The sequence below is a fragment of the Poecile atricapillus genome, chromosome 1, assembly GCF_030490865.1.
Source record: "Poecile atricapillus isolate bPoeAtr1 chromosome 1, bPoeAtr1.hap1, whole genome shotgun sequence".
NCBI classification, from domain to species: domain Eukaryota; kingdom Metazoa; phylum Chordata; class Aves; order Passeriformes; family Paridae; genus Poecile; species Poecile atricapillus.
The window spans coordinates 97,223,232-97,250,438 of NC_081249.1; the positions used below are offsets into that span (position 1 = coordinate 97,223,232).

Genomic DNA, 27,207 nt, shown 5'->3' on the forward strand with positions numbered 1-27,207 from the left:
TAATCTGCTTCATTTGGGTATTGTGTGAGCTATGAAGATTACCTTTTGCAGAGTTTGAAAAACCTCAGACATGCCTGTGACCATCACAGAGCACAACAGTACTTTTCAGCCTGCAGAAGGGACTTGGTATCTCCAAAAGTCTTTCTTGTTCCTCTCATTATTTAGTACCTGCCAGCCACTAGCTTAAACACTGGTGACTTTAGGATGAATAACCAGAAATGGGCTATTTTTCTGGGTAAAGAGGGAAAGAGTGGAAGGGATTTGCCTGCACAGTTTTCCTAACCTGCTTTCCACCATCTCAGTGATTGGGTATATGATGTTTACAAATATTGTTTCAACCAAAGGGAATGATAAAAGGAAAATGAAAGCATAATTCATGGATGGGAACTGACTAGAAGAAGCCTGAATAAACATATGTCAAGACCTGTGGCTGGGGGAGTACAGATCAACTTCTCAAATGAAATGGTTCCTCCACCTACCAGTCATGATTAGAAAGCGAAGGAGAGATCAGAGGCCTCCTAAATGAAAATTATAAATGCTTTATTATGCCTCAATACAAAGACTGTTCAGGTCATACTTACCTATCTATCAGTCTTTCTTAAGGAAAAAAGTTTTATATATATATATTATTAATATACCTTTTCTTTGCTCGGTTGGTTGGTTGGGTTATTTTGTTTTTTTCTTTGAAAGGGATAATTGCACCAGATTTCATCACAGTCCTCCTGTGGCGGCTTTCTTTGAAGCTGAGCAGATAAACAGTGTCTTCAGGGACTCCATCTAAACTCTTTACACACATTTGTTCGAAATGAAAATGTGAGCTGGCAGCAAGCCAGACTTTCCCCCTCTTCTCCCGCTTTCTTTCTGACCCCCACGAGACACCATGGATGTGTACACACTGCACGTGGGCTTTTCTGCCCAGAATTCTGATCATCTCAGAGCTGGGCTATTGCTAGAGACAGAGAGCCTAGGTCCTCAGCTAATCCCAGGATGGTTTTACATTTTATGGCTACTAAATTTATTCAGAACTCACCTTTCCTTTCCTAACTGCGTGGCAACGTAAGCCGGTACATTTTAGGGGGTTATGTACATCGCCTTCAGAGGCGATTTGCACAGCTTCTGTTTCCTGTCATTTGCTTTACCTGTAGAGCTTGGTACAAATCCCTGCTGCAGGTCCACTCAATTAATGTGGAAGAGTAACTGAGCAGGCAGAGGCAGGAAAACTAGGACATCAATAAAAACAATAAAAATTCAGTAGAACTTTTGATGCCCTCTGCAAATCATTGACATTGTTCTCTTAGATGTCAAACTAAAATGTGTTACCATTTACAAGATAAGCTTAAAGAACAGCTAAAAATCAAACAGAAATTTCTTAGCTGCCTCCTTGTCAGCTGAGAGCATCACCAAGACTGTTGTTACCAGCATATCTAGTCAGCTTGCTGCATGCAAATAGCACTTGATTTATTTCACAAGCTCCCAGATAAACCCAGTGATCATTTGAATTGCTGTTAGCCTGAAGCATACTACAGAAGCATGGGGAGTACTCAGGAAACAAAAACTCAGGGAAATATGTGTGAAATGTAATCCTGTTACCATTTGCCACATACTGAATGCATGTGTCATCAGCACAGGAAATGAATAAGCTATAGATCAGGAATATCCCCTGGACCTAGGAGACAAGCTGTAGATGACTTTTCATTGAGCTAACCTCATAATCTAGACAAGCTTTCAAAATGTGCAGACACTGCTCTCCTCATCCTAGCAATACTGCCCACATCTCTTTCCTTGCTTCATGTTTATTATTGTGCTTAATTGGCCAAAATGATTGACATGTTTCTGCTTCAATACAAATTCTCCTGGGTCTAGAGTTGGGGCTTAGCTAGGGGATTAAAAATAGGCCTTACTTGATATTAATGGATTCCTGTCTAGTACAAAGCAAGCAAGGATGAAAAAAATAATGCTACATTTTTTCAGTGGAATCATTCCTGCTTCTTTTGTATAGTTCCCAAATTTAAAAATATTCTTTATATTTCCATTTTTGATGTGGCATTAAATCATGACCATTAATGTTTGCTGTGATGCAGTTTATAATCAGTTTATTCATTATATAATGGTGGACTTATTGCTTTTACCTCCATTCATACCTAGGAAACCATTTTTATGTTTAATTTTTAGTTTCTGAAGATATAATTGATATAAGCATGTGGTGCACAAAGCGAAAAAACAGATGGGGTTGTCACCTGTGAAGAGATTGAGAACAAGATTTATTTCCCGCAAGGAATCCTCTGTCTGTATGCCACTATCATGAAAATGTCCATTTTCTGGCTCAAAGCTCAAGCCAATGAAGTCCCTGCCAAGCAATTACCTGCCTGTTTCGGAATTGACTGCCTGCTTTCTGTCTCAGAGCTGTACATTCCTGGAGGTGGGACAGGAAGTTCACAGGTGGGGATTATCTAGGTGGCTGACAAAACCAACACTGTGATGGAACTTCTTGCTGCCATTATTTCTCCTTAGCAATTAAAGGTGTGACCCTCCCTCAATTCTTAAAGGGGAAACTCCAATGGCACTACCTGCTACAGCTGCAGTACTAAATCCACTCTTGCTAAAAGTCATCCTTGTGCTGAGGGTGGCTGACTCTATGGGGCTTGAAGTGTAGAATTTAGTTATCAAAGAAATCTGTATCTACTATGATTATCACCAAAACCACTGTCCTAGTTCTGCTCGCTACTGTTTCCTGCCCCTGCTACAGGTGCATGAGTACAGAGGTGAAGGTCTGCTACTTAAAAAGATGCCTCAAATCTTCTGAGATCTCATAATGACTACAAACTCAAAATGTCTGATTTTACCATGCTTTTGAGAATCCTGCTGTTGTATTTGAAATTCAGGTGAAATTCTCTTTGGGCGTCTTGAGTCTGCACACATCATGTGCCAAGCGGCAACGGATGCTCAGAAAAGCTGGAATTTAATTTTGGCATACAGTGTTATCCTAGGTCAGAAATTTCAAAACACTCAAAAAGGAGTTTAAAGCCCTTTTTTAGTGTTTGGCACATCTTTTTCTGAAGTTCACAGTGTCAAAATCACATATGTGGAAGTGTCCCCTTCCCCCCTCCTTCTGGTCATTCTTCCTCTGGCTGCCACAGAGCTCTCAGACAATAGTCAGCTACCTCGCCCTGCAGTCCAGACTCCCAGCTATGGATAAGAGCTCTGACCTTTAATTCAGAGCCTAAGGTGTCTCTGTAGTAATAACAGCTCTTTAGGGAAGGTAAACCATAGGTAGGGTGATCCTGCCTCTGCTCCACAGGCAAGCTGCAGCCTGAGCAAGAGCTCTGTGGCATGAGCATCGTCCCTTCTAAAGGAGGAAGATTTGGCTGAAGAAATCCAGAGCGTACCCTTCCCTTGCTGTAGTTTTCTCCTCTGCTGACTTTTTTTTTCTTGTGTTATCATGAAAATTGTTCATGGGGCCTACATAACTGAGTCAGAACATTAGGGCAGCCAGAATTTAATCTGACTGAGGATGGCATGTATATCTGTTCTCTCTTCTTGTTTAAACTGTGCTGAATCATTTGTGATTAATAGCTCTAATGGCCCTGCAGATCAACTATACTGCTGGGTTTTGGCGTTCCAGGAAGGTAGGGTTAGGATTATTGAGGCTTTACAGAAGAGATTAAGTGTAACCCACACTGAAGGTATAGTAAAGAGAACAGAAGGAAAAGAGAAAAAAAAAAAAAATCAAAACACAAAACAAATAATGCCAAACCAAAATCCTTAAAGAAAAATTATTGTGAAAAAAAAAAAAAGGTTGGATTATTTCTTTTCATTTTGTGACTCAGGAGTGCTTAGAAAAAATACACCTTAAGATTATACATTTTACTTCTCATTGGCAGCAAGACTAGAAACTCTCTGGAAAATGTCTGTGGCCTGAACTTTGCAAAACACACCAAAAAGGTGACCCAAAAGGACACACAGTACTTGACCAATTTAAAATTTGTTGCTTGTGACTGAACTTTTGTGTCACTTGATATGTCACACCTGACATGCATTTTCTTTTGCCCTGGTCTCTACATTAAAGTTCAACTTGCAAGCAGGGGGAATGGAGGCAGAGATTAAGGCAAACAGCCAGGAGTCCTCATCTTTGAAATAACCCTCCCAAGAGCTTTAAGTGAAAACATGTGTAGATTTTTAAAAAATGTAAATAAATCCTTCACAATTGTTCTAGAATTCTTACCCTTTTTGTTCAGCTTTGCTTCTAGCCAAGAAACTGTCTACATTCTTAGTCTAAACACATCCTCCTTGTCTTTAATTTTTCATAATTAAACACATTTTCCATAGTGTGTAATCCAACTGGGGCAAGACTAGATGATTGCTTTCCATGTTGTTATAAATGGAGGCCCTTGCTGCAGAAAGAGGGGAGAATTCTCTGAGCATGCCCAAGTAAAACATGAACAAACACAAGGCCCAAAACAGATTTAAATGTCTCTGCAGTTCGCCAACTCCTTTTCTGACCCCACAGCCCCTGGCTGTAACAATAAACAAGCGCAGGCACGTCTGCTGCATTTGCTGCAGTCCTGCATGTGCCTGGAGGAGGTGCATTGCTTGCAGGTTGTGAGCAGCCCTGATGGCTGCAGTTCATATCTCTTCATTTTGAGATATGTGTGAGTGCTCCTAGAACGTCCCAAAAGAGAATGGTGGCTTGCAGATTCACCCTCAGTTTTTCCTGTGTGATGTCAGCAATGATGCAGCTTTCTCCTACATTTAACTGGCAGCCTGTATATGTCAGAACTTCCTAATAGTCTGTGAGAGACTCATCCCAATTGCCAAGGCATTTCTTGTAACTCAGGAACAGCAGAGCAAGGGTCCCCAAGACTGAGGTAAAGGAAGATTAGGATGAGAAACCTTCATTTGTCTGCTTTAAAGAACTGACTTTGCTCATTGACCATGACTTGAATATGAGTGGATTTCTGCTTGAGATTTGGAAACATGCAGCACAGACCCTTAAAATCCTGCCAGTAGCCAATGAGAGTTGCCCTTTGCAGTTAGATAACTTCAGTGTTTAAAAATATTCAAGGAATTTCCTGTAGTAAGTAGAGAAAAGTACAAATTATACTGAAAACTTGGACACAGCTGTATTTGCTTATCTTAAGTAAAACTGAGAAGTTTTCAAAAGGTGCTGTTCTTTGTGCCTCTTTACATCTGGTCACCTAAACACAAAAGTTGCAAAATAAAGATTTCCACCAAAATCAAAAAGGAATGTTAGCAGCATTTCAGTGTTGTCTGAAAGCAGATCAGTTCTACGACAAGAATTTCAGAAATATCAGAAGAATTGAATATCTATATCATTTTCAAAAGTCTCTCTAGTTCAAAAAGGACCCTTGTCTTGGATCTGTTTATCTTCAATTGAACAGATTCTCTGCACTGCTTTTATCCCCCTTGCTATTTAACTCACTCTTTTTTTAAACTTAATTACTTTGCTGACATAGAAGATGATCTTGTGAATTAAGAGGTCTGTGACCCATTCCCAAGTAGTTTCTCATTTTAGATGCTCCTTCTTCAAAATCATGAGATGTACAGTTTGTTGGGTCATAGTCCTCTGAGGAAAACAATGCCAGGAAATGCTCAGCACCTCAATCCTGCTAACAGACTGAGCAACATCCTTCAAGGGTCCTGACACATGGAACTCTCGGGGTTGTGACATCAATAACAGGGTCCTTTTCTTTTAGGACTGAGAGTGACGAGACAGAGACTGTCTTCTCATGTTTGGACTTGGTAGATTATTCTTTCCTTTTCTATATTACATATATACAGAGTACAAGAAGCTATATGCAGTAAGATAGAGAGGTGCAAAATGGCTAATGAAGAACCTCTTCAAGGTCTTTTATATGTTCATTTATCCAATTAACAAATGCCAAGCAAATTATTTTTCTTAGTGACCCAGTGGCCTGTCACCTGTGTGCTGCACTGCAGCATCTTCTATCCAATAACTTATTATTTATTACCCAAAAATCCCTAGAAGAAGAAGATGAAGAAGGAAGAAGGGACAACAGCCTAAATCCTCCACTTGTCTTTTGTTTTCTAAAATAGCTTAAACCATAAACTCTAACTTTCTCACCCACTGACTTAAGAAAACTCTAACTTACACACTGACATTCCCAGTTTTTCTATTTAACTGTTGTCTCCATGGTGTTATGTGAAATTCAGCTCTCTTGGATGTCAGAGCCAGGTATCATAGATAAGGGCACACACTCTGTGCCTCTGACCCCAGCATGGAACCAGAGCTCTACTGGGCAAAGTCATATGAGGGACAGAGAAAACTTAGCCAAAACCTGCTTTCTCAAGCCTTTCACTTGTTTAGGACAGGCACAACAGCAGGTCTTCGTGTATATTTGCTGTGTGCTTTGATAGCACCTGCTCGCCCCCCCTACATGACTGAAGAGCCCTGTGACCAGTGTTACAGTCACTGAAGCAACTTAGTACAAATCATGTACTCAGACCACCATCCTTTAGAGATTATTCCCGTTTTCATTTCTTATGTCTTTTACAGATGGTCTGTCCCCTGATATTTTCTTTGATTCTTAGTTTACATCTGGAGTTTTACAGAGATTAATTTTCCTGCTGACATTTCTTGATTATTTGTCCCGGTCTAACTTCACCATGATTCAGCCTTTCTCTTGTTCTGCTTCTGTGGAAGTTACATGGTATATAGCCTATTTCTAATATTTACCAGGCATGTCTCCAGAGTGAAGGACTTTGCCTTCTAAATTTTGGATTATTTATGTTCTTGCTTGCTTCTCATATGTCTTCTATGGTTTCTTTAGGAAAAAAGAAAAAGCATCCATGAGGTACAGTTTGGCACGCTGTGGACAAATGCTGGGTATAATCAGGGATTAAATGACGCAGTGTTTCGAATTGAAAAAAATTTAAAAAAAGAACTTTGTGACTGGAAAATTTACCATCCATCATGAGGTCTCTGAACAACTGCAGATGTTATGTTAGTCCTATCAGCAACGCTAACATCCAGCAAGGTAGAGGTCATCTCTCTCTCACACTTGTCAGACTTGAGACCATATTTGAGAAATGGCTTATATTTGATGTCCCTGTTTGCATTGATTTCAAAATTTTCAGTGCAAACACAAGCTACAATAAGTGCCTTTCTTTACATGCAGCTCCCCTTTTTACCCGACCGTGCTGCTAAGAAACCAAACAGCCACTCCTTGCCCCGTGAAAGGGGAAAAGGCTGTTCGAGCAGCCTGCAGCTGCGTGAGAGCAAACAGGAATGACTCACCCACTGGCCTGGGTGTGCTGTGGCAGAGGGGATGTAATCCCAATTTGACACCAGGTGATGGATTTGAGAGAGTGGACCTTTGTAGATCCCTAAGTCATTTCACAAACAAGCAGAGCAGGTTCCACCCTTGGCGTGAGCTAAGCATGCACCTAAGTGTGCTGAAACCCAGGGGGCTTCTGCTTAGATCTCAGCACTGATCTAGATTCCTTTCATCAGTGGCTGTTAAACTGAGCACAGTCTCCAGTGCAGGAAGTTCCTACACTGCTCAATGGCAGCAGAGAGAAGTGAACACCAGAGGAAGGGATGCTGTGTTGTGCCCTTCTTCTCACGGGTTTTCAACAAACTGATCTAGCATCAATGGTGTGACACAGGGCAGGATCTAATATGCCATTCCTAAAATTCATTAAACCAAACTACATGAATTAGGTGATAGAATAGTCCTCTTGGCCTCTGTAACTCTGGTTCTACCAGCATAAGGAGACAGAGTGAAAAATCAGGTCCACGGATCAATATTTAACTTGGTTTGCTGATCCAATAAGACAATAGGAAAAACAAGTTTAATGTAAAGGTGGAGAACAAACAGAAACTCAAGACAAATGGACATGAATAGAATATTTTCCAGTCCATCTTTGTCTCTGCAGGTGTTGGGTGTTCCCAGTTTTCATTGTGACATGCAAACAGAAGAGTTCCCACCTCCAGCTCCACGATTGCTTCATGCTCTGTGCAGTGTCCTGGTCCCATAAAGAACCCTAAAAGAAGCCTGAAAAACAGAGTCTGAGGTCAACATTTGAGAAACTGGCTGATGATGTCAACAGGCAGTACTAGCTTTCCAGCCCAGAAGGAAATGTAGAAAGATGAATGAAAAAAATCAGATAAATACAGCACAAAGACAAAGAGGGGGAAAACCCCAAACAAACCAAATAACCAACCCACACAACAGACAAACAAGGAGAAAACAAAAACACAGAAGAAGGTGCCTGAAATCTGAAAGGCTCTAAAAGTGATCTTTAGTTAGAGATATAAACTATGATTCTGTTTTCTTTCTTCTTCAGAAAGAGAAACTAAGCAAAATCTTAAAAACTTTAAAAAATTTCTCCCCTTTCAAAAAAATTACCCATAAGTTTCAAAAGAACCCACTCTGCGTTTTCTCTCTTTTTCATTTCATTTGTTTGCTGTAGCTTTCTATGTCCTTTAATTTACCTAAATCTTGTTTTTTCAAGCCAAATTTACTGGATTGACCTTGTTGGTCAGATAGCAAAGTTTAACTCCAAGATAAGCCTCACAAGGGGATTTATGTGAAAAATAACTTTTCTACCTCCAGAGCCTCCTCCAGCTCTGACTTAGTCATGGAGAGTCCATACCAGCTGACCTGAAGGCCATCCTGGCTTGATGCCTGGCTATAACTCAAATATTTCTGAGCAGTGGCCAAAGGAGTCTGTCAGAAAGCAAAACATATGGAAGCTGTTTTTCTCTGAACTGTGGGGCCTGAATATTGAAGAGGTCCAGCAAGCAGCAATATGGCTCCTCTTCAAAGTAGGAAAGGAATAGTGTCTCATCATGCCTGAGAAATGCTGTGGTAGCAATTATGTAGAGAGTAAGCATCAGGAACTCTGTGATTCATTGGTATCAGGGTGGTTTCTCCACTCAAAAGACCAAGCTTCTGAAATGAAGGTGGCTATGAGTGAATGAAAGCTTATTTGTGTCTTGATTATGATGGAAATGGGGGTTAGTGTTCCTCATGGTGAACTGCAATTGTTTTGCCTAGATCTGTTGTGAGCTCTGAGTGGGTGGCAACCCAAAACTGCATCACAAGCCAAAGTAACATAGGATGGACATTGAAGAAAGAGCTCTCACAAAGACCAGAAGCAGAAACACACAATTATGTGGGTATGTGAATTGCATTTTTTAGCATATGAAACATCCCTGAAGATCCCTGAGTTCCAGTGCTCTGTTATGTCATGACAGGGCAGCCCACAGATGCTGGTGTCAGAGAACTGGCCAATATTCTGGCTGCAGATGGTCTGATTAAAATGGTGTCTGCTTAAAATTGGTAAATTTTGTAATGGGAAGGAAGCATGATGACCTGCCGTTCTGCCCAACTCCAGCATTCAGAAACCCTCAATAACACCTTCCTTTCCTGACACCCTCTCCTTTCTCAATCAATCACAGGACTGACTTAACACCATGAAAGCAGACAATTTCATTTTACAGTCTTTTTATGTGTGTTCTGGTGCTGGAGCATTTAGAACTTTCATTTCCAGGCACTGTGGGTGAGAAACATACTCCTTTAAAAATAAAGTGAGATTTTCAGGCAGTAATCTCTGTGTGGCAGCTATAGTTTCCAGAAAAAAAAATGTTCAGACTAAAAGTGCAAAGCCTGCGACTGCTCATAGACTCCCTGTCTGCACCGGTCCTTATGCAATAAAGCCCCAGTCTGGCTGAGACCCCAAAACATTCACAAATTTTAAGTTATAATATGATAAAGATATAATGTATTTTTTTCTCTCTCCTGTTCAAGATAAGCCTGCATAAGCAAGTTACCCAGCTAAAAAGATCTGTCTTTGAAACCAGTTAGAAAAGACACTGACTCTCCTGGACACCAGTTGCTAACTGGCATGTTTCCAGGCTTGCTTTCTTTCACCAGTTAACAGAGCAATAAATAAGAGATATTTAAGATTTTAATTTCTGCTAAAACCTGACCATGTGGGAGATAGTCCTATTTTTTCTGTGATATATTCTTTTTATGTGAAAAAGTAAGATCCAGCTAGTGCTGAAATATTTGCAAGATGAGTGTTCACTGGTGAGCAATTCATATTTGCAATATCTGCATGATACAAAAATACCATTAAAATATACCTCCTTAAAAAGAGCAATTGCCAAATGCTGTCTTACACATTGCCTTTGAGCCCAACCACTTTATTTAGTTTTTTTGTAAATGTTGTCTATGGTTTGGTCTATGCTGCTGCCACAATCCCATTTGGCTGTCACTGTCACTTTAGAGGATGATGGCCTGAGATGTCTTATTGCAGCTGACCTGAACTTCTCAAGGGGTTGTGCTCAGAGCCACATCCAAGTGTGCTCACCTAGGAGCTGTGTTCCCCCTGGGCAGCCATGGACAGTGCTCCTCCTCTTGGCAAATCCAAGCCTGCCTTAAGAAGAAAATTCACAGCTGGTTTGAAGTCTTAACTCTCAAGAATTAGGGGTGGAATTTGTCTACCACTGTGACTGGCTGGACATTCAGGAAGTGCCTCCAGGAAAGGCCAGGCTGTGGGCATCTGATCCATGCGCAGATATTTTCTTTCCCAGCATATCCATCCACATAAGGTACACGGTGCAAAAGTTACACAAGGTTTCAGAGTTGGGGGTTTAGCTATTGATGCTGAGTCTTGCCTGGTTTTCTGTAGACCTACTGAACTGATAAAGACAGGCTGAAAGGTCTGTCTGTCTCTTCCAAGAGTGGTGTGTGTGTGCATGTATTTTACAGCCAGGAACTTTCTGCGGTGTTTCTCATTTACTTTTGTGATGGGCACTAGGCCAGGATGACTGTCTGCCTCCAACCTTAATGGGTTTATAACTTTATCAAGCATTTTTCACTGATGCTTTGGGGATGAAGAAAGTGGACAGGCTGTGCAACTCCAGAGACCTCCAGAGAAGTGATGACTTGGGCAGCTCTGAGTGCCTGTATGGGCTATTTGCAGGCCATATATATATAGGATTGATTACTGGTTTTTCAGTGTGACAAACTTACAAGAGCAATTTTAAGAACATTTATATGTTCCTTTGATGGGGGAAAGATTGAGTATGACTTAGTTTCTCAATTTTCCTTCCATGCCTGAAGCAGCCCTATGGCCAGTTGCACCATTTCCCCAAACAGAAATTTTAATTTATAATGTTGTCCACAGGTCCTGACAACAGGGCTAGTAGACTGCATCACTAAATTAAACAAGGCCTGTTCCCCAGCAGGAAAATTGATTAATAAAGAAAAGGGCACAGAAGAGTAAAAGTACATAGGAATCTTGCTCTCTACTCTTTGCTATTTCTTCCGGCACAGGTAGGTCCCCTGTACAGCAATTTAATTTTAACAAGGCATCCACTTCAGCTTGACTCTAGACCTACATCATTCACAAATATATAACCATCTCCAGAATGAGTTCCTGTACCTTCTCATACAGTAAATACAAAATAAAAGACATTTAAGAAGATATTAAAGACCTGATTGAAGTAAAAAAAAGTAGGAAAAGTTGAAGATAATGAGCCTATACTTATTTCACCTAGAGATCCAGAAGATTATAGAGATCATTTATGGTATCCACTATTGCTGTGCAACATGCTACAATAAAAGAGGACACAAGATGCATTGAGTAGTGGCAATGGATTGATTTAATGAAAAAGTCTCAGCATTTACTCTGAATTTCATTCCTTTTGGTAATTTATAGCAAGAACACAGCCAGCTTCTCCCTCTCTGCTGTGTGTACAGAGCCGAGGCTGTCTCTTATGCATCATGCATTTTAAACATCAGATGTCTGCCTACCTGTCTGCTCAGGACTGCCATACCCAAGCACCTATATAAAAGGTGTGGACTCTTTTTGGTTCACACATTCCCCATAAAGACAACCAAGATATTAGGTTAATGATCGCAAGGGTTTATCATTAACACTCTCGATTGGCTCTCAGTCTCCAGCACCCATGTCAGAGGCTTCTCTCTGAGACCTGAAGTACTTGTAATTTGCTTTGAGAAAAAAGAGAGGTGAGCTGAATTTCCCAGGAAAATTCTCCCACAGCTGAAGACTAAGGAGAACTCCAAACATCGTGGAAAGTCTGGGCAGGCATGCTGCAAGCTTCCAAGGAAGCCCAATGGAAGAAACAAGTGGCATGTGTCTATACAAACAACTTCTCTCCTTGCCCCCTGTAGAGCTCTGACTTTTTGTTTTTTAATCAAAAACTAGAAAAAAACCAACCTACCAACAAAAAAAAAATAAAAATAAAAATAAAAGGAATATAAAAAATATGTCCCGCTTTTTTATGTTGAAAGCGTAACAGCAGGCAAAACTATTAGTGCCATGGGGAAAACAATCTGACCACACAAAAATCTCTCATGTGCTAAATGTTTAAAAGGCCTTTGTGGATTTGAATGGGGTGTGTCGAGGGAAGTGAGAAAAAGGAAATTTCAGGTGCAAATGACTCTTGTGCTACTACATTTCCAGTCTATTAAAAATAAGATATTTTTCTTTCACTTCAGAAACTTAAAAGCAAGACAGCACTAATATAATGGCACGTTTTAACACAGGGAGTGAAAAATAGGATCATATTTGATGAAAAGTCGCATTTTAAAATCCTTAGCTTATTTCCACTAAATTGAAAGTAAGGAAGGAAGTTAACATCTGATTTGGGTTGACAGCTTTGCAGCCAATACAATTTCCCTTTCTGCTACTATTTTCTAACATATCTTTTGCCCCTGAGAGTCTTTCTGTAGCAGAATGCTGGCAGCAGCAGAACCCAGAAGAAGGAACTTGGCTGTTTGCAGCAAAGGATCATTCTCATTAGGAGATGTCAGCTGCCGGCTGGCTGCTGAGATTTACAAGAGCTGGTTCCAAAACTCAGATGCTAAGTGCCTCTTTCTTCTCCATCCTACTTCATGCTGGAGCAAGGAAAGTTAAGAATTAAAATGGAGGAAGAAAACTCTTCCAGTATTGATTTGTCAAATAGAGCTGAAAGCATAAGCATAAACAGACAAGCATGCTTTGTCCTGTCTGGTAGCATCAAATAAAACATTCACTAAATATCCCCTTTCACAATGAAAGTCACTACTGTCCTCACTAATGAGTGCTGCTCCAGGAGCCACAGCTACAAAAATGTATGTTTAGTTGTGATCTTGTGGCCTCTGCAAGTCTGGTTGTGGCCAGAACGACTCATTCTATGAAATTACATTTCTTTTTAGGCCACTGAAGGAACAGGGTTAAGGTCAATTATATTGAACAATTATCACAAGGAAATCATTCCAAGGGGATATGGAAGCAGAGCCTCAATGACACTTAGTATTTATCCCCAAAAATATCTGCCAGTTTTTCTCTCCTGAAATCAAGTCACTTTTGAGGACCAGAACTGAATGGCTAAGTGCTACTGGTGATGCTTTTGTGATATATGCATTGCAGTGTGTCTGTCAAGCTTTCAGTGAGACTGCAGCTCTGCCTGGGGATGAGCCAGCTACTATATTCCAGACTTATGCTCTTTGGGGTTTTTCTGGCTCAGAGGCACACAAAGTGCATCCTGGGGCTATTTCTAAAATTATTACTTATAATTTCCCTTCCCTCTGGGTCCTGTAATTGGACTGATGCTAGTAAAGTGTCTGGTTTTTCAGGAAAATACTTTAGAAGAAAAATCCTAACAATAATTTTAGAATGTGTTTTTAATTATATTCTGTTTTATTACACATCACCACGACCCCATGAAGCAGAGGTTGAGCGTTTGGCAAAAGAATTTTGTCCTGACTTGACAGTGAGTTTATTATATGTCAGGTAAAAGGAAAAGACTGAATTTTTATACAGATCATTTGAATGTCAGATCACCAAACATACATAAACAGAGACATATAAATAAGTTTATTTCCTGTACTGCACATACCATATGCATGTGTATGTGCATTTTCAGGCAGATATTCTGCCCTGCTAATCTCCCTCTACATACAAAACCCAGTGTCTCCTATTGAATTCAGTGGACAGACCCAAAGGCATATAGATTTTCTTTCTGCTCCCCTCCTCAAATGATTTCTGGTACCTTTTGAAAATACAAAAAAATACCCTGGAAATAGTTATATAAAATAACCAGTCACTTCTGTATTCAATAAAAATATAAATAAGCCCAGAAAAGGGAGGCCTGTCTAGCCTGGGCTCCCAGGTACTCTGCTATGGTATTGTGTTTTTGTGTGACCCTACATCCATTAGCCACAAGAGGTATTTTCCCCAAACAAATCATGCTAAATCCTTTTTCCCCAAAATCATCATGCAGAACTTCCATGCTTCCCAACAGCTGCTGAAGATATTTCTGAGGGCCAGGTTTCTCTGGTGGTGAAAATCCTGCTGCTGGAGATCCCCAGTGTGGCTTTGCATGAAGCTGCCAACACCTCAGCAGTACAAAGGGCTGAAATGAAGCTCTGTGGCCCTGTCTTTCCCTGCCATCCTCCTCTCCTTTTCCTAAACATGCAGGGTGTGGCAGGGGAAGTCTAGTATCATGGGCATTGGCAACAAAGGAATATGCTGTACAGGAAACTGAAGCACAGACAGAAATGTTCATCCCAGGTTCACCACCTGGGTTTCAGCTCTCTTGGCTGAGGGAACTGACTAATCAGCAATGGGACGCCAGCTTTTACAACTCCACACGCATTTCCTACAGCTGAGAGGCACAAGACACGTACAGCACACTTTGGTGAACCAAGAGAGGAGGTCCACTGGTATTGTTGTCTCCTCAGGGACCCACCCTCCCAAGAGAGGATGGAAGTGGTCCAGGCCTGCAGCGCTGAGTGCCTGGGCAAGCTGGAGCGGGGTCCCTTGGGAGCCTCTGATAACTCTTTCCCTCTCCCTGCCAGGTATACAGATTAAGCAGCATCCACTGTTGGGAGTGGACCTGGCAGTGTTAGGTTAATAGCTGAACTTGGTAATCTTAGAGGTCTTTTCCAACCTTAATGAATCTATTATGATCCTACAAGTCCTGTGGCTTCATAATGTGATGAGGTCAGACCTAGTGCTACATTAGAACTGTTCAAGCACTCAAAATTGGTAACATCCCTCATCATTTCCACTTCCCCCTGGCTGCATTTCCAAATTTTGGATCTAGTTGCTAAAGGAGTGATGGAGGAATTGTCCTTTATCTCACAGAGTTGTTCTGAGTACCCAGAAGATTGTGAGGCATTCCGATAAGAGCACAATGGCAAGATAAATAGCTAGGAATCAACATAAGCACTGCCAAACCCTCATGATATGGTGGAAGAACACTGCTCCCAAGGTCCTCATTTCTTTATCAAACACTATTCTAGTACCTAAAATTGCCTGGAAATTTAGGGAGGGGGGGATGGGTGATGGAGGGAGAAAGGATGTCTGTTTTGGGAAAGGAAGGGAAACTCTTCTTTGATGGATAGCTTGAAAAATGACAGCTATATGACAAGACCAAGATGTCTGGGATATTTGAGTCGAGCAGGGAAGATGGATTATTGGTCAGGGTTTGATGAGCCAGCTAGGAGTGCTTGACAGATTTCTGAACTATATGATGAAAAATGTATACTTTACACATTTTTTGGATTAGGTTTTCATACAAATAAATATGGGGAAGGGGCTTTTGAAAATTTCTCTAAATATTAATATCGTGGTCAACTATCAGTCCAGTCAATTTCACTGTGAAATTTCTACCATACAACACTAGTTGCACTTGGGTTGAACTTAATTAGAGATGTTCAGCAAAAACTTTCATGTGCTTTTCCACCATTTTTGAAATAAGGACGTAAATAATAACAATGTTATAAATAAGTTTAAAGTTGAGTCTTTCCAAATTTGAAGCAGTATTTGTCCTTTAAAGGGCATCTTAATGGATATGGCTCTGAAACCTGATCTATACAGCTCAGGGAATCTGTAGTCTTTAGTTTAGCTTCTTTTATAACTGCAGTTTTTAAAGTTATCACCAGATGTACATAATTACTCAGAGTTGCTGTAAAATCAGTCTCAGGGAAAGGAATCTATTATTATGACTGTAATTCTTTTTACAAGATATGGAAACAAAATTATGCTTGTAAGGTTCTATTCTTTGATTAAACTCATTGCTGACCTATTAAAGAAATTTACCTTTTTTTGTTTACATTAGGAGTTTGATCGTGTTTGCTTAAGCCAGGGCCTCAAACATTAGATTTTGCCAGTTTATTCACTTGGATGGCATTGCGTGATTGAGGTCATGGTTTTCTTTCCTCACACTCAGCTCACTGGCCCTACCCAATGATTAAGCTGTTGTACTTTGTCTCAAAAACCTAATGGAATGAATTCCTTTATAGTGGGTTTGGTGAGGAGGTTGCATATTTTTATTCCTCCATCTAAGTTTTACAGTTAGACCAGTGGGTCTTAATTGTAGAAGACTGGAAAATACATGGTTTGAACATCTTTTCTTATCTAAGTTTTTCTTGATAATACCTGAAGTTGTTACACATATAGCTCTGCTCTAAAGCATTTTCCTGGAGCACTTGGAGGGTTTTCAAAGGCACTTAGAGTGGAAGGGGATAAGATATTACCAAGAGCTATTAAAAATATCCAGACATGATTATCTAAAGAGTTTCACTTGCACTAAAACGAGATTCTCAGTATGACTATACTTCATGAACAGTTATTCACACACAAGATAAATATTACTGTACACATGTTTTCCCACTTTCCCTGGAAAAGCTCAACCTAAAGGCATGACAGGGTCTCAAATGCTCCACAGTTTTATTGCTCAGGCTGTATGAAACAATAAAATATCAACAGAACAAAAATGCTAAAAGAATGCTCTGTATTTTGCCTCCACTTCACATACGCTGTTTCTCTTTGACTTTCTCCTACCTTGCTGTAAAGTTCTCAGGAATCTGCATTTCATTATCACATCCCTATGAGTTTGGCATTAAAATACACACACTTTTGAATTGTTGTGCTACACACAAACCAGACAGTATCTCTCCCATAGATCTGAAGAAAGTAAGCAGCATGTTTTACATATTAAAGATCACTTATCGACTCATACACATTTCCCCTTTCTATTTAACACTCTAGAGTTTAATATATGGCATAAAGGCCAAATGCATTGCTTTCCTTTTCAGATCAGAAGAGATAACACAAAACTTATAAAGAATGCATGAAGCTCTAAATATAGAACTGGATTTCAGCTAGTTTAATGCTGCTTCCTGTGCAATAGAAGTGTGTTTTACCTCTGGTATGCAAAAGCAATATGTACCCAGGGCCGAGATACCGCATTTAAGGGCCAACAACTAAATGCCAGGCACTGGAAAAGCATGGAAGCACTTCACAAAGGTGTTAGCTTGGCTGTTAATGGCAGCTTTACTGTTGGCTTTGACCAATATAAAAATAAAGTAGATCTCCGTGGAATATTGCAGTCAAGCGTTCAGAATCTGGTGCACTTAGAGACTATTTTAATAAAATGACGACAATAATGAACTGTGGTTTGACACAGTGTAGGCAATAAACTCAATGGAGTCTGAAGCAAGCTCCCAGAAATGAGGCAGCCAGAGTAAAATATAGTGACTAACTGTTACATGGCCAAAGCACAGGAAATACCCAGGGAGTAGATTCCAGCACACTCAGCAATGGGAATAATTCTGGATAGAAAGGATTTTCTCATTCAAATGCCGGTGAACAGACCCAGGTATCTGCTGCAAATCAGAGAAAAACAGAAGCAGATACAAACCCATAAGTGAAAAGTATACAAAAACAATATAGAGGACAGAAAGCCAAATGGGAACAGCTGGACAGTCTGTGGGAAGAATCCAAAACTAGATTTTTAGGGGCTATTTTTCCCTGGGTTCCACAGGCTGGACCATAGACCTGTGGACAATGGGTGAAATGCAAATGAAATCCTGAAGGCAGAGTAACAGTAAAAGTGAGGATGGCAAAACACGAGACCCATCAAGGTGCTACCCAGTTAGTGAAAACTGTCAGTTTTCATGCTGGAAATAGGCATAGGAAAATACACCTTCTACACCTGGATAAAAGCATGACTTTTATTCCCCAAACAAGCTCACTTTCTAGATAATAAATCCAAAGCACATAAGAGGAAGAGAATCTCAACATTTCAGAAGGCCACTTACAGGGGAAAAAAGGGACTGTGTGATGCATCAGCATCCTAAGACAATGAGCTAAGCATCATCACCCAGACAGACTTTGTCATTTTAATTCAGTACCTGGAAATTTCAGACACAGAAATTGGGGCCTGGACTCTGGACATTGTATTCTGGCAGCTAAATGGATTTATTGTGCATAGGAAGCCCCAGAGCTGTATTCCTTTTCATATCATTTTATGGGGACAAGGCAGTGGCTGGACCTTTGCGAACAGAAAAGGACAAAATAGGACATTTCACTTAAATTTCACTCTTTGCAAGCAATGCCAGCATGCCACAAAAAATTGAGATACCAAAATTAAGTACCAAACTTCATTCTTAACCCATTTTTGGTTTAACTATCTTCCCTCAACAAGGACCAGCTCTGCTCATTGTGTTACTACAATGCCCTTTTCTTGTGTTTTTCTATTCTTTTAAGGAATTGTGTCTCATGAAATAACTCCCTCCCTATGAATTGTCACAGGCATCAGACGGCCACAGCCTCTTTCTCTGAAAACAATTTTGTATCTGAATAATCTTATGTGTGTTAAAGCCAGCTTAGCCAGGACTCAGAAGGAGTTAGCAAATCTAAGCACAAGGGCAGGCAAATTAAAAAATTGATCAACCAACTGAAAATCTTTAGGAAAATCTGAATAGGAAAGGGGAGTAACTGAAAGGGCTTCAGACAGCAAATACTTCATGAGGGTTGTCTGCGAGGGTTGGGTGCCTACACAGATATCCATCTACCTAGAAATCAATATTTGACTTTTACAAAGAGCACCTATGAGACCTGCTGAGCATGATGAAAGAATTATTTCATGCACCTGAGAATATTTGTGTCTTATTTCCTGGGGCTGCCTTGTCCTGCTGACAGCATTACTTGGGAGGCCCAGTAAGCAAAGGCTGCTTGGAGGCGTTATTCCACTGTGACTCAAAACAAGGAAGGACAATGCTTTCCCTCCTAACTCTACTTTCTTTTTTTTCCAGAAAGGAAAGAAATACAGCCTTGATTTAAGGTGCTGGATATTTCCATCAGAAAGGGAAGTCTAAAAGTAAAAGAGATGCCAACAGTGGAGTTCAAAGGAGCCAAACTCCAAGAGTCAAGAGACGACCTCCAACTATACATAATGCAGTGTCTTTCTATAGAACCCTGCTACTTCTGACCCCTCAGTAAACGTCATTCTAGCACAGAGGTGTGTGCTGGGCAGCATAAGAGCTACCTAGCACAGCAACAGCAGTTACACTCTACTGCTTTGTCTCTAACTGAAAAATAAAATAGTGAGCAGACCTCTTCATTTCAGAACTGGAGTGTTTATACCAATCCTGTATTTCAGTATTTTTAGATAGCATTTGGGAAATTAAAGGTGCTTTTCAAGAAAAAAGACCTTGCATACAGAACTGACTGTGGCAGGGAAGAAGCATCTCCAGCTGACCCATTTTCCCATCAGTTTTCTGCCCCCCATATTCCTAGAAAGGTGTGTGCTCTTGGACCACATGCCATGACCTAGCAAAGAAGAGGTTAAACACCAGCTCAGCCTAGCAACACACAATCAAAGTAACAAAAGTCTCTCAGATTAGTAAGACTCTGTGGATGAGTGATGATGATGAACATAATTGGCAGCAGGAACCTGATTTCCTGCAAGGAAAGCATGTAAGTGAGCAACAGGGAAGGTATTCAAGTCCTGGAGCCATAAACTGCTCTTCTGGATCAAGTGAAGGCTATTCTTGGTATAGACTTCAGGATAAGACAGAAATTGTATCCCACTTTCTTCCATGTCCCCAGTCTTTAGATTAGATTTGGCTGCTAGCAGCAATTGAGGGTGGCTGGAGATTTCTTGGCTGAAATATTGCATTGCTTGTTAAAGGAGAAATAATGGATCTGATAATTGTATCCTGCATTCTTTTCCAGACCTAAGAACAAGTGGTTTGTTTCTTATCTTTACAGTGACACTAACTAAGGATCAGGGTATGATTTCAATTTCAACTTTGGGGTTTTTTTGCACAAAATATTTTCAAAAGGTCATTCAGGTATTTTGACACATATTTTCCCTGAACTGGGCCATAACATAAAATCCTTCCTATTTTTGCAAATTTTGTCAATGTTATTTATTATTTTAAAGATAAAGATGTATTTTGGCACTGCTGACTACAAGGCTTTGTTTAAAATAGATTTAATTGGCTTGTGGTTCATTTCTGTACTCAATCATGGAGGTGATAGGGAAAATTTTGGCAGCTCTTTACACTGAGACAACATTAAGTGCAATCAAGAAGTGTTTGTATTCTTTTCAGTTGCATGAAAAATTTCATCTTCTCCTAATCCCCTTCCTAAAAATACGAAGCTTTTTTATAAAAATCAGCTCCTTTCATGAATATATAAACTAGCTGAAAATCCTGGTTTCTGTCAGTAAAGTGACAAAAAAGTTTTGAGCAGACCTAAGCTTTGCCTTTCTTTAAAGTGTGCCCAAAAGTTTGTTCTTGCCCTTCTTTTTCACCCACGGTCTTCCCCTGCTTTCAAGAAAGCACATGTGTTCAAGCAGCAGTTTCCCTTCCCACAATAATGTGATGAGCTGTGGTTGCAAACACCTGGAGCCCCCTGTGCCAGCACAGGAGGTGGATGCGGGCCCAGAGCTGCAGGGCACAGCCCTAGGGCTGCATGACCTCAACAAACGGTGGACAAAGCTCAGCAGAAAGCACATTGCCTCTGTCATCACTTTTGGACAACCTTCCTTTGATATCTTCAGTCCTCCTTCACGAAGCCCTCTCTCCTTGGGTTATATGCAAAACAGCTGAGCCTCTTCACCTCCCTCTGTTCTGTTTTTCAGGAATAGATGCAGGCAGCATGCTCAACTCCTTTGGCTCCTGACATGGCATTGCATTCCTGTCAAGCTGCTCCTCTGAATTCCTGCTCACTAGTCTTTCATCAGCAGTGACCTCTGCACTGCTTGAGTCAGCTAACACCTCATTTGCTTTCATGGGAGGTGCCTCCTGGGCGGAGGATATTGCCAGTGGCAGGAGGGTGAACTCCTGCTCATCACTGGTGTGCTCAGGCTGTCATCCTGCCATACCTGCCCCCACCCCACAGCCCCTACATCTGACTCATTTTCAGGGTCTGGGCTGTGCCTGTGAGAAAATGCCTGGTAGATGTGTGCACAGTATAGTCTTGAGTAGAAAGAGGTTTTCTCACACTGACTTTGAAGAGCTCCTTCAGCTCTGCGTATCTGGACCGTGTCACTGTGCCTTTTGAGATCCTCAGACTAAGCTTGTCTTTTTTTGTCCCTCAGATCTCTCCTTTTCTACTTCTTTCCCTATGCTTCCTCTCTTTTTAGATGTGTGCTTTAGTATATAAATGCACAAGGCACAAAATTCAGTCATTTCACTCATTGAAACACATCATTGGGCACATCAACGTTTGGAGAGTTTGCATTTTTCCTCTTTCATTTGACTTCAGCGAGGCCTGAGTTTAATGGCTCTTTTATTATTTTCTGCTAGGTAGAACAGCCTGGTGGTTTGTAGCCTTAGGACATACATTGTGGAATATTTGCCACATTCACATGGTCTCTAATATCTATATTTTTAAATAATCTCTTAAACCTCATTGAGAGCCTGAGGATGCCTAGAGACAAAGATTTCAATAGGGCTGTGTCTCAAACAACTTAGAACAGTGCTCTGAAAATTATTTCTTAATTATATAATTTGTTTGGGACTGCAGCTTGCTCTCTGGAGGTGACTGAACTTTCTATTTCAGTGGACTGGGAAAGTACAGGTAGTCAGCTCTGCTGAGGGAAAAATGAATATCCAGATGATAAGGGGCAATGTACTAACTTGATTGATAGCAGCCAGATCAGAATATGTTGGCGTTCTCTGCTACTGCTTCTGCTCCTGTCTTTGTATTTTCTTCTTTCATTTTAGTCCCTGAAGATTGTAACTGCTGTCCTCTGGAGGGGTGTTTCCTGTGGAATTCAGAATATGCAGCATTTGTTTGACCTCTGCCTCCTGTTGTAGATGGTCATGCCTCACATTTCTTGTCAGCCTTTCTTCATGGCTAATAAATTCAAATACTAAAGAAAACTATTCTTCCTTTCTTCCAGCTGGTCTTGCTTTATGCAAAGACGTTTGTGATGCCCCAAGGATTGTGCTTGCATGAGTAATGCCACAGGTTTCTTGTTGGTCTCATCCTAAGTATTTCCTAAACTATAAAGAACTGGCCTGCAGTTTAACACTAGTCTGGCACTTCTTGAGTGTATCACACTCACACACAGACACCCACAGACACAGAGCCCTGTTTGCTGAGCATTACTGCTATCTGAACTAGTTTTTTTGTACTGTCTCTAGGTCAGATTGATGTCGTGTTCAATATCTTCCACTTATATCTCAGCTTGCTGGATTATGCATCTCTAATTGTGTGGCTCTCAGACATAACAAAATTATTCCCTTTTTTCCCTCATGTGCATTTCTTCCCACTTCCACGTGTGAATACATGAATGTTTAAGGAGTCCTCTCTCTCTGTTTCTTATCTGCTAGGCTACTCTGAGATACCTTGATTTTTTTTTGGTCAAAACCACATAGACTCAAGTTTTTTGATGGCTCATGGCCAACATTACAAGCTCACCTGTCATGTACTTATAATATCACTTACAAAGGCCTGATGTAGTACAGTATTTTGGGCAAATAAACTGCTGGGTTTGACTTAAAGAGAAAATTAATCAGGGCATTTTTCCTTGGATGCCTAGATGCATGTGGAAGTCTGTACCATAATTAGTTTTCTAATATTTTTAACAATAATAATAAAAATAATAATGAATTAGTTTGTTAATGTATGCCCTTTTATAAATATGACAGTCTTTTTGAATAAACTGGCTGCTGAATTTAGCAGATTGTGGAAAAAATGAAACTTCATAAGCAGCACAAAGCATGAAACCTGCCTTTCTCTGGCTTTGTTTCTCAGGGCACACTGCATCAGTACAGACTCGCTGGTGCCTGATATGGTTTGTGCTCACAGTGCAACAAGAAGACATTAGCAGGGAGCTCTCTATCAAACTGTCTGTATGCAGTAATTGTGTAGGAAGAGAGCATATCTGAGACCTCTGTCCCTTTGTCAAAAATCACTAGTTGATTTTAAAGGCAAGCCATGATACCAAAAAATAAGTAGACAATCTGATTGTTTAAACAACATTTTGTTGGGAAATCCAGCTTAAAAACAAGACCAAGAGAAAACACCACTGCTAAGTTTAATCTTTCATCTGAGATCAAAAATATGCTTTAAAGTAACATCTCTTGCTGGAGATTTTCACTCAGCTGGGCTAACTTGTTCATTGAACTCCCCTATATGGATAACTTCTCTTTCACTTCTTGTCCGACTCATATTTGACAAATTGCTCAGTCTTTTAGGTAATTGACAATATGTCTATTCTGTGTCCTACAAACATCAAAATGATCAACTTCCATCTGGTCTGCTTTTAAGAAACATTTCCCGCTTCAAAGTCCACTAGCAGCTTTTTTCCCATGTTGTCAACAGATTGCTCTCTCATTTAACTTCTGACCCTTCCTGTTGCTCTAAAGTGATGCTAAAAAATAAATTGTCCTCAAAAAAAATTCAAGAAAGAGTTTTTTCTCTGACTGCCAGCCTAAAGGTATGCCTATGTCTGGTCTTCCACTAGCCTTCCTGATATTAGTTCTGGCAGCTGTGTCTAAAAGAGGCTGATATATTCAGGGTGCTGGAGGTAGGCTGCATTAAACAGAGGTGTCATACAGCTAGCAGGACATAAAGGAATGTGGCATTGCCACCTTATTCCCAGTTTGGATGACTGTTGGTTGTAAAAAACATCCAAGAAAAGCAGTAAAAACTTTGCTTTCCTTCTCACCATAGACCTCAGCATAGCATTAATACTGTCACTCACGTGGAGCTGTTAAATGCTATCATTATCTGTAAAGCAGAACCGCTTTTACTACTTTTTAACCCTTTTAAATACAGGAAAATTAATTTTTTAAATGTATCAGTGTAATGGATTTAAATCAGGGGTTCTCAGAGAATTGAAATAGAACCCCTTGATCTTTCCTGTTGTAGTTTATATTCTAAATATATTTAAGGGTATAACTAGGAAAAAATATAGACTGGAATACAGGAATATAGGAACCTGATTAGACTCAGTGGAAAGCAATGTAGTTGGGTTTTTTCCTTTCTTTCCTTCATTTTTAACAGGAATAAACCACACCTTAGAAGCACTGAGTCCTGCATGTGCAACATGCATGTGCAACATGTCCTCTCGGGACAAGGCATGATGGAGCAGAAGGGGTCTGTTAAGTGCTTAGTTCCTATCACATTTCCATGGGATTTGGGCATCTCGCTGAGATTTTCTCCACACAGAGGTGACCTGACACTTGTCCCTTTCTGCAAACACTCTGCTGCCCACTGCTAGGAAAGGCTGGCTCACCAAGGGCTCTTGGCAGTGGATAAGGAGCTTGTACAATTATATTTATAGCATAAGCACAGCTGTCAGAGGACAGCTTGCACTCTACACCTCCAGGAACCACATATCGAAAGAGGCTGGCTGGACAAGGAGTACGTGAGTGAAGGGGTGCACCCACTTTCTTCTGGGAACCCCAGGTAACAGAGAGTTCTTCCAGCAGGCTGTGCAGGTGAAGGGAAGTAACCTATGAGAAACACTGACAGAAGTATGGCTGTCCTCGTATTGGAAAGGAGGTGATACATTTGTTTGCGCTTCAAAATATATTTCTTTTCTTCTTGACCTAAAACTAGTGGCTTTGCTGATCCATTCGGTTGGCTAGAACACCTAGGAATAAGTCTTGTTTTGAAATAAAAGAGGAGAAAACCACCTCTTGCAGCTCGAGAATACAAATTCCTCCCCACTTGCCACTGGAGAACACATGACTCATTCTTGCAGCTCTCCTGAGTCTATTGCTGCTGCACAGCTGTCAAGATCCAGAGCACTTCTAACCTTACCTGAAAGCAGAATAGATAGTGAAAAATCCCTGTAATGGTACTATCTGTAAATGAGAGAACTGGGGGTATAAATCAAAGGCTTTTGACTCTCATTTCGGTGAAGCGGAAAATAGAATTGTCCAACTTGAAAACAGAGAAAAAGAAGAACAGAGCATTGGGTATAGAGAAGATGGACAATAGATTAGCTTAAGGATTTTAAGAATCACTGCAGGAGCTCACACATAAGGCTTTTCAGTACACCTGTGTGTGCTTGGAGTTATATCCTTCTCCACAAGTATTCCCTGTCCCAAGACTTCAATAGAGCAAGGATGAAAATAATAAAGGGTTCAGCTATGAAGACAAAAAGATAACACCAAGAGAAGAAAATAATATTCTCTCACAATACTAATTTCTTCTGCTGCTTTTCTATCAGTCAAGAAACAGACGCTTTGTACAGATTTTACCTCATTAAAAACCAGTATTGTATGAAGAATATCAAATGTGCACTTCACATTTAAAAAGTGTGAGAACAAAATCTTTCTTTTATATTACATCAACATTGATATTAGCTTTTAAAACCCTCTGGAAAAGCTGAGAAGTTCTGCAAAAGCTACTTTAATACAGTTATACTATAATACAGTTGTTCTTACATACATAGCAGGAACTATGATATAGATTCAAATGCCATTAAGATTACATAAAAGAGGTATTTTTCTTTGGCCCAGCAATAGCCATCTGATGGGCTTGTGGTAGATTATAATTAATGCATAATAAGTCCTATCTTCACCTACATACACTCATGATAAGAGTTTTTTTGGATCATATTTCAGAACCTCCCAAAGAAGAATAGACAGTAAGACATGAAGTCTGCCTATGCCTCCTTTGGCTTCTGAGCTCATGCTTTCACATCATGTATTTTGAGTGTTATAAATCTGCCTGGCAGGAGTTGTCTTCCTTAACCCTTCAAGATAAGTGAGAATATACATTATTAATTGGTTGTATCAGGGTCATTCACTTAATCAGTGCAGGTGTGTGAATATATTCTTACATTCTTTTTGCCCTGAGGTAAAAAAAAAAAAAATAAAAAATACAAGGAGTATGGAACAAAACTCCAATATATTTAGGCATGTATGCATTAGTCAAGACTTTAAGCTCAGCTGTCCCCAAAGCCAAGGCATATCCTTATAGATGTTGTGGTAAAGATATCCAAGAAAAAAGATACACAAGTGTCTGAACAAACTCAGGCAGAATTTCTTTCCCTTCAAAATTTATCTTTCTCAAGCATCACTTATCGCCAGTGAAATATTACTTATGACTATTAAATCTGCAGAGTACTTTGAATCTCCATTGTCAGCATGAGTCATGTTTCATCAGGAAAATAGCTCTGTTCTTAATAACTGCTCAATTTGTTCCCTCATTTTTCCTTCCATTTAGAGGTTGTAGCAATACTTCTCATGAAGTCCATGCATTGAGGACACAGATGGTGGAAGGGTTCCAGTACCATGACTTTAAAATTAATTACAGGGTTCAAGATATCAGTTCTTGTAGCCAGATTACTCTATGCCTCCCTCACATGATCCAGGGCATTCCTTAAAAATTTAAGGATTTCACATTTGTGAAAAAACTTAGAGGAAATTATTTATGTCTAGCCTAAATTCTCACAAGCTTCAAAAAAAAAAAAAAAAAAAAGAATAAATTAAAGCAATGGAAAATGAGGACACAAAATTGTCTGTCTTAAGGAATTTTCATTACATTTTGAAAGAGTGTACAAGGCAAAAGAGACTCTAAGTATCAAGCTGCCCCTTCTTAGAACCACAGAATCATTTAGGATAGAAAAGTCTTCTAAGATTGAGTTCAGCCATTGATCTTGATCTGACCCAGCTTTGGATCTGGCCCATAATATCCTACTAAGTTATGGTGAAGGAATTTCAACTGGACATACAAGACGATAACAAAAACAGACTATAGTTGAGTACATAAGATTACCTACAGACATCAGATTTTGCCTTCTTGAATATCAATGAACAAGATAAGGGACTTTCTCTCTTGTGAAATAAATGTTTAAGATGCTTATTGTGCCATTTGAATTTTTCTCCTGCAATTAAAAGAGATGCTCATGATTCTCAGACTGATAAGCAAACATAGTGAATG

The 27,207-nt window shown here is 40.1% G+C and overlaps 1 long non-coding RNA gene across 1 annotated transcript in view; it reads right to left on the reverse strand.

The window, feature by feature from the left end:
• Positions 1-7,855: 7,855 nt before the first annotated feature.
• The window catches only part of LOC131591016 (uncharacterized), a 58,329-nt gene continuing 38,977 nt past the window's right edge, over positions 7,856-27,207 (reverse strand). Inside the window, exon 3 of the long non-coding RNA XR_009280231.1 lies at positions 7,856-8,036. This is a non-coding gene — a long non-coding RNA (uncharacterized LOC131591016). The remainder of the gene's footprint in view (positions 8,037-27,207) is intronic.